The sequence below is a fragment of the Carcharhinus amblyrhynchos genome, chromosome 8 (genome assembly GCF_965287045.1).
Source record: "Carcharhinus amblyrhynchos chromosome 8, sCarAmb.v2.hapA, whole genome shotgun sequence".
Classification (NCBI taxonomy): Eukaryota; Metazoa; Chordata; class Chondrichthyes; order Carcharhiniformes; family Carcharhinidae; genus Carcharhinus; species Carcharhinus amblyrhynchos.
The window spans coordinates 72,829,192-72,841,271 of record NC_137331.1 but is presented as its reverse complement, the minus strand read 5'-3'; the positions used below and the strand labels follow the sequence as shown (position 1 = coordinate 72,841,271).

The window sequence follows — 12,080 nt, the reverse complement described above, 5'->3', positions numbered from 1 at the left end:
AAGTCTTGACAGAATTGGAACTGTAATCTTCTATGCTGTGACATTGCACACAAGATCACTGATGGACTATCCAATGGTATCAATTCCTAACACCTTGATAGGATGTGACTAGTCCATCAAGTGATATTCTCATCTTCAAATAAAGAACCCATAATATTGTATTACCAATCCTTGTTCCGTGATTGGAATGTTCATGTTGAAGATAATAATGTAACATGGTGGCAGCATGGTTTAGAAGATTTGACTGAGCAGAATATAAGCCTTAACACTTCTGCATCCAGCAGAAGAACAAGTTTGCTGGAAGTGAAACAACTGTAAAGAATTCACTCTGTAGAAGTGATTCTGCAGCTCTGTCGGAATCCAACATACCATACCTTTGTTCTGGGATCATGCCTCGCTCCAAGCAGCAGGCACCAGTCCCAGTAAGAATGATTGAATTTGGGAGAGCTTAGTTGGTATAACTCTACATGCTGTGTAATTTAAGCAGGAACAGAAATTAAGTAGCTGACACTGAAAAGTTTAACTTTAAGCTGAATTCACAGACCAGAGAGAGACTCCATTACTTATTGTCCATACAGGGGGTCTGTGGATGATCAAACACAAAAGGCTGGCTGGGAAGAAGAATCCATCCAGCAACAGCTCCAAGCAGCCAAAAGGAGCCTGTAGAAAAAACTTTTTTCACTGCTCAATTCTTCTTTTGAAGTCTGCAGTACAAATTAGCAACTAAATCACTGGGCAGTGCTTACTATTAGCCAGCGATAAATCAGAAAGTTCTCAATAGTGTCACTATTGCAGTCAAGCAGCTATGACCAGCTAACGTACTGCAACTTAGAACTAAATTAACTTTAGAAGAGCTGTCAGAACAGTCATCTACAGTTCCGGAAGTGTTAACAATCCGGCAAAAAGCTAAATGATGGCCATACCATTTCCAACATCAAATTGGAAGGCAGCAGACCTCCTGTCTGAGTTTACTTTGTTCCAACAATGTGTTAAACTGTATTTTCTGGATCTCGATACTTCAGCACCAAATAAACAAGCCATTACTATTATAAATCTCATGATGCGTACATGAGAGTGGGGCGGTGGGGGCATGCTGAAAGGAGATTGCATGGGAGGTTGGAGGGGAGAGTTGGTGAGGTTGGTGTGGGAATTGGAGGAATGGAAGGGCATTGGGGGTGGTTGGAGGAATTATAGAGGGAGGTTAGAGAGAGTTGGGGGAGAATTAGGTAAGGAGTCAAATTGCTTAGTGAATGTTGTGACTTGTTTGTGGCTACTTTCCTAAAATTACTTGATTGCTCTGTGATTAATTATCCTGTAAAAAGTCTGACAACACCAGGTTTTAGTCCAACCTATTTATTTGATAATATACTCGCAAGCTTTCGGGTTAGCCCCTTCGTCAGGTGAATGGAGAGTTCTGGCCTCAGACAGAGCATATAAAGCACAGACAGTTTAGAGATTACTGATTAGAATGTGAATCCTTACACCTAACCTGCTGTTCAAGGCCTGAAGTGGCTGATAATGTGAGTGGAAGGAGCACTGATCACAGTTTAAAGAGATGTGTATTGTCTCCAGACAGTACAGTAAGTGAGGTTTTGCAAACCCAGGCAAGTCACGGGGGTTACAGATAGTGCGACATGAACCCAAGATCCCTGTTGAGACTGTCCTCATGTGTGCGGAACTTGGCTATCAGTCTCTGTTCAGCGACTCTGCACTGTCGTGTGTCGTGAAGGCCGCCTTGGAGAATGCTTACCCGAAGGTCAGAGGCTGAATGCCCGTGACCACTGAAGTGTTCGCCAACAGGAAGGGAACAGTCTTGCCTGGTGATTGTCGAGCGATGTTCATTCATCCGTTGTCGTAGCGTCTGCATGGTCTCCCCAATGTACCATGCTTCGGGACATCCTTTCTTGCAACGTATCAGGTAGACAATGTTGGCCGAGTTGCAAGAGTATTTACCATGTACCTGGTGGACGGTATTCTCACGTGTGATGATGGTATCCATGTCGATGATCCGGCATGTCTTGCAGAGGTTGCTGTGGCAGGGTTGTGTGGTATTGTGGTCACTGTTCTCCTGAAGGCTGGGTAGTTTGCTGCGAACAATGGTCTGTTTGAGGTTGTGTGGTTGTCTGAAAGCAAGAAGTGGGGGTGTGGGGATAGCCCTGGCGAGATGTTCGTCTTCATCAATGATATGTTGAAGACTCCGGAGAAGATGTCGTAGCTTCTCCGCTCCGGGGAAGTACTGGACGACGAAGGGTACTCTGTCCACTGTGTCCTGTGTTTGCCTTCTGAGGAGATCGGTGCGGTTTTTCGCTGTGGCGCATCGGAACTGCCGATCTATGAGTCGAGCACCATATCCTGTTCTTATGAGGGCATCTTTCAGGGTCTGGAGGTGTCTGTCACGATCCTCCTCATCTGAGCAAATCCTGTGTATACGGAGGGCTTGTCCATAGGGAATGGCTTCTTTAACATGTTTAGGGTGGAAACTGGAGAAGTGGAGCATTGTGAGATTGTCTGTGGGCTTGCGGTACAGTGAGGTGCTGAGGTGACCGTCCTTAATGGAGATGCGTGTGTCCAAGAATGCAACTGATTCTGGGGAATAGTCCATGGTGAGTCTGATGGTGGGGTGGAATTTGTTGATATCATCATATAGTTGTTTCAGTGATTGTTCACCATGAGGCCAAAGGAAGAAAATGTCATCGATGTATCTAGTGTATAGCATCAGTTGAAGATTCTGTGCAGTGAAGAAGTCTTGTTCGAACCTGTGCATGAAGATGTTGGCATATTGAGGTGCAAATTTGGTCCCCATGGCTGTTCCATGTGTCTGGATGAAAAACTGGTTGTTGAAGGTGAAGACATTGTGGTCCAGGATAAAGCGGATGAGTTGTAAAATTGCATCTGGAAACTGGCAGTTGTCAGCATTGAGTACTGAGGCAGTCGCAGCAATGCCATCGTTGTGGGGGATGTTGGTGTAGAGCGCCGAGACATCCATTGTGACGAGGAGTGTCCCTGGTTCAACTGCTCCATGTGTGCTGAGTTTCTGTAGGAAGTCCGTAGTGTCGCGACAAAAGCTGGGGGTTCTTTGTACAATGGGTTTCAGGATGCCCTCGACGTAGCCGGAGAGGTTCTCACACAGAGTCCCATTGCCCGATACGATGGGACGGCCAGGTGTGTTTGCCTTGTGTATCTTTGGGAGGCAGCAGAGATCTCCAATGCGGGGAGTACGTGGAATGAGAGCACAGAGGGTGCTCTGAAGGTCCGGATCAAAGGTCTTGATCAGATCGTTGAGTTGACGAGTGTGTTCTTTGGTCGGATCTGTGGGTAATTGCTGCGACTGCCTCAGTACTCAATGCTGACAACTGCCAGTTTCCAGATGCAATTTTACAACTCATCCACTTTATCCTGGACCACAATGTCTTCACCTTCAACAACCAGTTTTTCATCCAGACACATGGAACAGCCATGGGGACCAAATTTGCACCTCAATATGCCAACATCTTCATGCACAGGTTCGAACAAGACTTCTTCACTGCACAGAATCTTCAACCGATGCTGTACACTAGATACATCGATGACATTTTCTTCCTTTGGCCTCATGGTGAACAATCACTGAAACAACTATATGATGATATCAACAAATTCCACCTCACCATCAGACTCACCATGGACTATTCCCCAGAATCAGTTGCATTCTTGGACACACGCATCTCCATTAAGGACGGTCACCTCAGCACCTCACTGTACCGCAAGCCCACAGACAATCTCACAATGCTCCACTTCTCCAGTTTCCACCCTAAACATGTTAAAGAAGCCATTCCCTATGGACAAGCCCTCCGTATACACAGGATTTGCTCAGATGAGGAGGATCGTGACAGACACCTCCAGACCCTGAAAGATGCCCTCATAAGAACAGGATATGGTGCTCGACTCATAGATCGGCAGTTCCGATGCGCCACAGCGAAAAACCGCACCGATCTCCTCAGAAGGCAAACACAGGACACAGTGGACAGAGTACCCTTCGTCGTCCAGTACTTCCCCGGAGCGGAGAAGCTACGACATCTTCTCCGGAGTCTTCAACATATCATTGATGAAGACGAACATCTCGCCAGGGCTATCCCCACACCCCCACTTCTTGCTTTCAGACAACCACACAACCTCAAACAGACCATTGTTCGCAGCAAACTACCCAGCCTTCAGGAGAACAGTGACCACAATACCACACAACCCTGCCACAGCAACCTCTGCAAGACATGCCGGATCATCGACATGGATACCATCATCACACGTGAGAATACCGTCCACCAGGTACATGGTAAATACTCTTGCAACTCGGCCAACATTGTCTACCTGATACGTTGCAAGAAAGGATGTCCCGAAGCATGGTACATTGGGGAGACCATGCAGACGCTACGACAACGGATGAATGAACATCGCTCGACAGTCACCAGGCAAGACTGTTCCCTTCCTGTTGGCGAACACTTCAGTGGTCACGGGCATTCAGCCTCTGACCTTCAGGTAAGCATTCTCCAAGGCGGCCTTCACGACACACGACAGCGCAGAGTCGCTGAACAGAGACTGATAGCCAAGTTCCGCACACATGAGGACAGTCTCAACAGGGATCTTGGGTTCATGTCGCACTATCTGTAACCCCCGTGACTTGCCTGGGTTTGCAAAACCTCACTTACTGTACTGTCTGGAGACAATACACATCTCTTTAAACTGTGATCAGTGCTCCTTCCACTCACATTATCAGCCACTTCAGGTCTTGAACAGCAGGTTAGGTGTAAGGATTCGCATTCTGATCAGTAATCTCTAAACTGTCTGTGCTTTATATGCTCTGTCTGAGGCCAGAACTCTCCATTCACCTGACGAAGGGGCTAACCCGAAAGCTTGCGATTATATTATCAAATAAATAGGTTGGACTAAAACCTGGTGTTGTCAGACTTTTTACTGTGTTTACGCCAGTCCAACGCCAGCATACCCACATCATGATTAATTATCCTGACAGAATTAGCATTGGTCCTTTAAATTTCATGATTGTTACTGTTACTCTGATCACCCCATGCAGGTGCCATGAAAAAAAGTCAAAACCGACATTTGTGCGGTCCCTTTCGCTGTGTCTTAAATCACTGTACAGCCAATTAAGTACTTTTGAGTTGTATTCACTGGTATAACAGGTCATGTTATCAAATGACAGAGCAGGCTCGAGGGGCTGAATGGCATTCTCCTGCTCCTAATGCATATGTTCATATGTTGTTCTTGGATGGATGAGATGAACTGGGCTTGGTGGCCTTTGTATCCATAATTATGTGAACAGTGGGTAGAATGATAACTCAAGTTTTGTTTATTTTGTTACTAATGAAAACGGGCTTTGGGAATGGGATTACCAGGGGAAGTGTACATTGGGCTCTCAGTGAATCAGTAATCTGCTTTACACTGCACATGATTCACAAGAGTCATTCCTGTTCACTTCATTCATGTACTTTTGTCAACTTACCTATTATCTCGCTCTATTTCAGTATGTTTGAGTTGTTTTGATCCTGGAAATATCATGTTGCTTAGTAGATATTGAAAATATATTGTAGTGAGAAGCAGCAATAAACGGAGTCCGTCAATGTACTGATCAAGAAAGCACAGTAACAATTGTGAATGATTCAATCTTTGCCCTCTGGCATCTTAAAAGTTGTGTTGCACAGAGATACCTGGGAGTGCCAATGCTTCTCACTGACAGTGGAGTTTTATGTTGTACAATCATTCCACTTTGTTGCTCAGGAATCATTTGATCTTCCTGCCCTGTGAGGTTACTGATCAGTAGAACTCAATTACATCCCTTATATGAAATAATTTTCCTGAATAATATCATGCATCCAAGAAGAAGAAACCCACCTTCTAGTTCTGCAGAATGGAAAAAATCTTGTACAGTTTATTTGGGTTCAATCTTTCTCCAAATATGAAATTACTGTCACCATGTCCATCTGATGCAATGTGCAGAACATTTAGTGTGGGTTGAGACAATTATGGGAATCAATCTTATTGCCTACAGAGTTATAAACAACTAATGTGATATTTTCCTGTCAAATTAACAGTTCTAAAATTTGTACTTTCTGGTTTGTTTAATAGTTGCAGTGGGATCACCTGTAGGGCACTCACAAACTAATACTGCATTAGATGGTTGCTACATTTAATATAATGCTGCGTATAAAATACATTGATATTTGCAACCCAATGCCAACAATGGGTGTCATCATTTTACTAGGATCTTTCTGTGATTGTTGAATCTTAAAAGGAGAAAGAATATCACGCATGATTGAAGTGAGACATATTAAATTGCTGGTAGAATGGGGGTGGGGGGGAATAAGGGACCTGGAAATATGAGAATTTTGGGGGCACATAATTTCTCTCCCCAGCCCTGCTGGAGTGCCTTGGCATGGTGAGGAGTTCCTGAATGGAATCTCTTTGACCTCAGCTCCAGGAGGCACTGTGGTCATTTGGCAGAGGGAGGAAAGTGTGGCTGCTCACCCTCTGAGCACCCTGAGATGAACCTCAACAAGATGCATCACTCCTCCTCCCTCTCAGAACACAATGGCACCTCCCTGACTACCTGAGGAGGAGGTGCAGCTGAAGGAAGATCCAGGCACCTTATAGCCCTCGTGTCTTACTAGAGCCCATGACCAGAGGGTGGGATACTAATCCAACTGCATATCAATAGCCACTGACTGCTCTGCTGACCCTGGCTCTCTATGACCACATCCAACGTGTATTCATTTCAACTATGAAGGAAATATAAGACTGTAAGCTTGGGCCTAGATCTGTGTAGGCCTCATGGTGTATCTGCTGCATGTTTCATTCTCCCACCTGCCAAACCTTCCCCTCAGTGAAGGCCTTTCCTTGTTGCTTTGTGAGATCCACATTGATCTAGCCCTACCATTAAACTTAATCTGGTGATGCAGAGTAAGTCATTGACCCTCTTCCTGTGTTGGACCCAGGTGGGCCTATGGATCCCACGGCTGCTAACCCCTCTGCAATTGCCATCCTGGCTTCTTGGAAAGGCAGGAGGATCTCCTGGAAGGAAAGAGCACCCCTTGTTCTTTCTGGGAATCTGGAGGGAGATATCACTGAACTATGAGGTTACTCGTTGTCTGAGCCAATGCTGACTGAGTCTGGAGTTAAAGATGGAGATCCTGGGGTTCTGTGTCAGAGATAAAATCTGGGTCTGGAGGCGATGGTGATTATTCTGTGACAGAGGGAGTCTGGTCTGTGATGATAGTCCTGGGGTTCTGTGACAAACTCTGCAAAGCCAATAGGTATAGGTATTGCTTAAACCTGGAGCTTGGACTTTCAACCCATCAGCTGATGGCAGATTCAACAACTTCCTGTCCACCCCATGTAATGTAACTTGCTGGGCCCCAGTCCTTCACCGTGTTTATTGGCCAGTTGTTGCATAATCACAGTCAGTCAGCATTTCCCACTGTTCCACCCACTTCTGAGTCTGCCATTCTGACCGACACAGGATGACTAAATTATGTTTGAGAGGGTACAAAGACAAGCAACAATAATTATTTATCTTGCTGCAATGTCGAACAATTTTGATTTACTGTCTTTGGAAAAGAGTTGTCAAAGTGTGCGAACTGATGTTTTCAGGGGAATTGTCTGGATTGATCCAGGTACGTTGCTGACCATGGTGATGGATTCGCCTATCAATGAATAGGAGTTAAATTCAGAAGTTAGGAGCAAGAAAAGTCAGGTGAAAACTTTTGATCTGAAAGGTAATAGAGTTGTGAAGAAGACTGTATACATGATTGAAGAGGCAATTAATTGCACCACTGGAGAGGGAAGTGATTGAGCCAGCGGTGAAAAAGCAGGTAGGGAAGCTGATGTATGAAAAAGATTGGGTTTGACAGCCGTTTGCCTTTCTACCATTCCTAAAAATTTTTTACATTTTTTAAATATATTTTGTATGATGCTTTTGATACCATACTAACAATGCAATGAACTTTGTGTTTTGGGATATTGTAAATTGATTTTGACTCTAACTGTCAAGTTTGATGAACAAATAAAGGATTATTAGTGTAACCTTTATTTATTTAAATTTATTCTGATTTTAATTACTGTCTCGATTTCTCTCAATTGAGAGTATTATTCCATTCATCCACAATGCCCTGCTTCCAGAATCTTCTCCACTGGCTGATGAAGCCATTGAGGAGTACAGTGAAAGTAGGAAGGAACTAAAATATGGAATTAGGAGGGCTAAAGAGGGCCATGAAATGTCTTTCGCCAATAGGATCAAGGAGAATCCCAAGGCTTTTTATGCATATATTAGGAGCAAGAGGGTAGCAAGAGAAAGAGTAGGTCCACTCAAGGACAATGGAGGGAAGTGATCTGTGGATCCGCAGGAAGTGAGTGAGATCCTTACTTTGTATCGGTATTCACTGGGGGAGGATATGACGGATGTTAAGGTCAGGGATAGCTGTGTGAACTCTCTGCAGAATGTCGATATATCGAAAGAGGAAGTGTTGCGTATCCTAAATTGCATTAAGTAGACACCTGGGGCCGGATGGGATCTATCCCAGGTTACTGTGGGAGACAAGGGGAGAAATAGCTGCGACCTTAACATGGATCTTCGCATCCTCTTTGACCACAGGCAAGGTTCCAGAAGACTAAAGAATAGCCAATGTTGTTCCCTTTTTTAAGAAGGGAAGCAGGAGTAATCCAGCAAATTATAGGCCAGTGAGCCTGACATCAGTGATGGGGAAGCTTTTGGAGAACATACTGAAGGAGAGGGTATATGTACACTTACAAGAAAATTGCTTAGTTAGTGACAGGCAGCATGGTTTTGTACGGGGAAGATCATATATCACCAACTTGACTAAGTTTTTTAAAGGGATGACAATGATAATTGATGAGCGAAGAGCTGTGGATGTAGTTTGTACGGATTTTAGTCAGGGGTTTGGCAAGGTTCCACTGTACAAAAGCTAAAATCACACGGGATTCGGGCTGGGCTGGTTAGATGGATACAGAATGGCTTCATTATGGAAGTCATGATGTCGCGATGCTGGCGTTGGACTGGGGTAAACACAGTAAGAAGTCTTACAACACCAGGTTAAAGTCCAACAGGCAAACACCACTAGCTTTCGGCTAGTGGTGCTTGCAACATCTCACTTACTGTCCTGCCTGAAAACAATACACAGCTCTTTAACCTATGCTTAATGTTATCTCCACTCACATTGTCTGCACCTTTAAGACTTGATTAGTTGTAAAGACTCGCATTCTAATCAGTATTCTATAAACTGTGTGTGCCTTCATATGCCCTGTTTGTGATCAGAACTCCCCACTCACCTGACGAAGGGGCAAAGCCCCAAAAGCTAGTGGTGTTTGCAACTAAATAAACCTGTTGGACTTTAATCTGGTGTTGTGAGACTTTTTATTTAGTTATGGAAGACAGAGAATAGCAGTGGAAGGGTGTTTTCAGAATGAAGGTCTATATCTAGGGGTGTTCTGCATGGATCAGTGCTGGGAATTCTATTGTTTGTAGTTTATATAAATAATTGGGAGAAAAATATGGATGGTCCGATTAGTAAGTTTGAGGATGACACAAAGATTGCTGGAGTTGCTGATACTGCTGGGGATTGTCAGAGGATATAACAGAATATAAACAGATTGGTGACTTGGGCACAAAAATGACCGATAGAGTTTAATCCAGACAAATGCAAAGTGATGCATTTTGGAGGATCAAATTTAGGTATGAACAATGCTGTAAATGACAGAACCCTTTGGAACATTAACATCCAGTTCCCTAAAAGTGGAAACATAGGTGGCCAAGGGAATTAAGAAGGCACATGGCATGCTTGCCTTCATTAGCCGGGGCATTGAGTACAGGAGTTGGCAGCTATATGAAAGCTTGGTTAGACCACATTTGGCATATTGCAGCAGTTCTGGTCATCACACTACCAGAAGGACATGGACGATTTGAAGAGAGCAAAGAAGATTCACTAGGATGTTGCCTGGTCTTGAGGCTGTTGGCTGTGAGGAGAGGTTGAAAAACTCAGATTGTTTTCACTGAAAAGACGGAGGCTGAGGGGAGAGCTAATTGAGGTCTACAAAATAATGAGAGGCATGGACGGTGGATAGTCAAAGGCTTCTTGACCAAGGGTGGAAGTGTCAGTTACAAGGGGGCGCAGGTTCAAGGTGAGAGGGGGAAAAAGGGAGATGTGCGGGGGAAGTTTTTCTCGCAGAGACTGGTGGGTGGCTGGAACTTGCTGCCAGAGGATGTGGTGGAAGCAGCAAATTAGCAACATTTAAGAGGCATCTGGAAGGGTACATGAATAGGGAGGGAATAGAGGGATTAGGACTGAGTAAAAGCAGAAGACATTTTTTGAAGTTTAGCTAGGGTATCATGACCAGCACAGGTGTGGAGCAACTGTACATACATTTTATTTGTTTATTGTTCTTTGTTCATTGCCACTTCCAACGTTACTACCCTTCTTATTATAAAAAGGCTCCTTAAGACCCTGCTTTATGATCAAACCTTTACAATCCTTCAACCCTCATTTCTCATTCCAAGGATGTCTACTCTTTGTCCACTGTGCTGTAAAGCATTTAGAGATTGCTATGCATACGAGGAACATTTCAAGTGTACAAATGATTATGCTGGATTCTTAATATGTACAGAAGGGAATGCAAGGTGACTTGCTTTATTGACAATGATTCATATTCGTGCTACACTTGTTCAACCTTGGTTCAATGATAGCCGTCCCACTCATGAGTCCACTGTCATCAAAATTATGCCTGGCCCACAAGTAACATGAAGAACAAACTTTATATTGATTTTGTGATGGTAATTTATTTACAAATTGAGAAAATGTTCCATGCACCCATTAGTATAGACAAAGGAAGCAGGTTTAATGAGTGGTAATCTTTAATGGAATGCAGTCAATTAAGGGTAAAGTCTGAATAATAGAGTGAGGTTTCTCAAACCTTTCGAGCCACTGAGTCCCGTTACTTCCCAAGTACATTGGGAAACCCCAAGCATTCCCATAACGTCAGTGTCCTTTTTTTGCCATAAAATAAGTGTGAACACTGAAATCAAATGTAAACAACTCTTTCCTAGCAATATCTATGTGTAAATTAGGAATTGGCACACAGTCACAAATATATTCACCAGCTACATGGCCCCCTCACATTAACCCCTACCCAAGCTCCTCTCCCATGCCCCTCAACATTAACCCCTGGAAGTAGTATCCACTTTGGGAGTAGGTAATCTGTTAATAATTTAAAAGTTTGCATATTAAAAAATACTTCATTCTTATCTTTAGACATTGTTAATGGGAGGAATGATGCTGGAAAGTGGATTGTCATATTGGACATATGCACCTCTTTCCCTCACACACAAACGTACGCACACACGTCACTTCCGCACACATTCACCTCATTCCCTCACATAAACACTCATGTCTTTCTCTCACGTTCACACATACACCTCTCACACACACTTACTTAACCCCTCTCTCTCACACACAACCTGAATGTTTCCAAGAAATTAACCTAGCTGCATGATGCATTCTCACTTGCTTACAACCAGGATGGTTCAATGGTTGGCCAATGGATGCTCCCGTACCATTAGCTCTCAGGTATTATTTGCTCCCATTTGTCCTTGTTCTACTTCAAGTGCTTCACTTCCAGTCTGCTTTCAAGTGACTTTGCAAGCAAAAGGATGTTTGAAAAATGCTTGCTGTAGGAGGTAAATAAAAATTGGTTTTCCCAAAAATTATTCCATATGTACATTATTGATAAAAATTTCAGGCATAGTACTTTAATCTAGAATGCACTGACTGAACGTGTGATGGAAGCAGATTCAATAGTAATTTTCAAAAGGGAGTAGGATAAACATTTGATAAGATAACATGCAGGCTGTGCCAAACAAGCTTGGCAGTGAGACTAATTGCATAGCTCTTTCAATAGTCTGCATTGTGCTGCATGATTCTATGAAACATTTTTGCAGGCCTTCCACACACCATACTACCTCCCTACATTACTTTCCTTCTTTAAAAGATCTTCTGAAAGCCTTGCTCTTTAAATAAATCTTTGGC

At 43.7% G+C, this 12,080-nt stretch overlaps 1 protein-coding gene and 1 long non-coding RNA gene across 2 annotated transcripts in view; one reads left to right on the top strand and one right to left on the bottom strand.

The window, feature by feature from the left end:
• LOC145347040 (putative Polycomb group protein ASXL3) overlaps positions 1–12,080 on the top strand; it is a 181,682-nt gene that overhangs the window by 80,856 nt on the left and 88,746 nt on the right. The gene's annotated exons all lie outside the window — the stretch shown is intronic.
• Positions 1–12,080, bottom strand: part of LOC145347041 (uncharacterized) — an 81,354-nt gene that overhangs the window by 47,138 nt on the left and 22,136 nt on the right. The gene's annotated exons all lie outside the window — the stretch shown is intronic.